Source organism: Papio anubis, chromosome X, assembly GCF_008728515.1.
Source record: "Papio anubis isolate 15944 chromosome X, Panubis1.0, whole genome shotgun sequence".
Taxonomy (NCBI): domain Eukaryota; kingdom Metazoa; phylum Chordata; class Mammalia; order Primates; family Cercopithecidae; genus Papio; species Papio anubis.
Genome location: NC_044996.1, coordinates 39,676,466 through 39,678,459, shown reverse-complemented (window position 1 = coordinate 39,678,459; position 1,994 = coordinate 39,676,466). Strand labels below are relative to the sequence as shown.

Sequence of the window (1,994 nt, the reverse complement as noted above, 5' to 3'; positions counted from 1 at the left end):
AAAAATATCCAAAACTGGGTAATTCATAAAGAAAAGAGGCTCCACATTGCTGGGGAGGCCTCAGGAAACTTACAATTAAACTTACAATTATGGTGGAAGGCAAAGGAGGCAGCAGGATGAAGTGAGTGCAAGCAGAGGAAATGCTATATGCTTATAAAACCAATAGATCTCATGAGACTCTCATTATCATGAGAACAGCATGTGGGAAACAGCCCCCATGATCCCATTACCTCCACCTGCCTGCACCCTTGACATGTGTGGGTTATGGGGATTACAACTGAAGATGAGATTTTGAGTGGGGACACAGGCAAACCATATCAAATGGCAACATATATTTATTTATATATTTGTAGGTCACTTTAGCAATAGTTTTTACATTTGGAATGGTCGTTTCTTCTCACATGGCAGTTCTACCTCTAAGAATTTATCCTTCAGAAATATACAACCATATATATACATGATGACTTACATGGATTCTCATTCAACTAATGACTTGCTGCTGAAACATGGAAATCTGATTTTTAACAATATAAAATAAGTAAAAATATAAATTAATTAATTAATTAAAATAAAATAAACTTTAAAAATAAATACACAGCTATGTAAAAATCTATGCAAAGTAATGATTATTGCATCATCATGTGTCATTGTTGAAAATTAGAATCAATTTAAAGGTTAATCAATAGGGGACTGGAAAAAAATAATATATACCATTGAATATGATATTGTCAGGATACATGTACATTGAAAGGAATACATAAGATAGTATTGAGCAATAATGGATTACAAATAGGATGTCTCCTGTGAACTTTCACGCGTATGAAAAAGAAAGGAAACAAAGTAAGTGGAATAAAAGCGTTCATCTTTCTGAATATAAGCTGAAATTTTAGCCCAATGTTTTGTCTCATAAAGAAAATGAAACATGAAGTTTTTCTCATAGTAGAGAACCTTTCTTAATTACTTTCTTTTTGTTATTATTATTATACTTTAAGTTCTGGGGTACATGTACAGAATGTGCAGGTTTGTTACATAGGTACACATGTGCCATGGTGGTTTGCTGCACCCATCAACCCATCATCTACATTAGGTATATTTCCCCTCGCTCCCCACCCCCTGATAGGCCCCAGCGTGTGATGTTCCACTTCCTGTGTCCATGTGTTCTCATTGTTCAACTCCTACTCATGAGTGAGAACATGCAGTGTTTGGTTTTCTGTTCTTGTGTTAGTTTGCTGAGAATGATAGTTTCCAGCTTCATCCATGTCCCTGCTTGAACAACCCATGTCATGTTCAAGGACATGAACTCATCCTTTTTTATGGCTGCATAGTATTCCATGGTGTATATGTGCCACATTTTCTTTAATTACTTTATTTTGAACAACTACTTGGAAAAAATACATAAATCTGAAATGACCTTAATCAATGTTAGTTTTGTATGTTAATAGAAATTATCAGCCAGAATTTATAAGAAAAAAAGGAAGACAAAAAAATCAACACTAATTTTTAAATTATCATCTGTGAAGAGAGGAGATGACCTCACAATTACGGATTTTGGATACCAAGTATAAACAAGCCTTTTCAAGACTACTTTAGAAACAAATATATGATAAGTGGTTTTATTAGGGATTTTATCATGAATAACAGATATATACTTGTAACTTGGGATAAAATTTTGAGTGGTAGCATCATATGCAGATTCAAAAAGTGCTTTCTTTAAAATATCCTAGATAGAAGTGATTATGTTGTGTTCTAGAAAACTGTCAGATCTCTCCAGAAACAAATCTTCAGTGATGATAACAACAGATGTTAAATTCAACGTAAAATGTGAATAAAATTGTTTTATAAAACATGCTAATGATATAATATAACATTATATTATACCTAAATCTGCATTGTGTGTTTATTGTGCAAACCAATGAATTGGGTGCTATAAAGGATAATAGAAGTGTGAAAGGCAACTTACCCCAAAGGGCATACTGTATTGTTGGATCATCAGA

At 33.2% G+C, this 1,994-nt stretch overlaps 1 non-coding gene across 1 annotated transcript; it reads left to right on the top strand.

Annotated features, from left to right (window-relative positions):
* The first annotated feature begins 453 nt into the window (after window positions 1–453).
* LOC116272237 lies at window positions 454–523 on the top strand. The gene has a single exon (XR_004180957.1). It is a non-coding gene; the product is annotated as a small nucleolar RNA SNORD30 (small nucleolar RNA).
* Window positions 524–1,994: the final 1,471 nt, after the last annotated feature.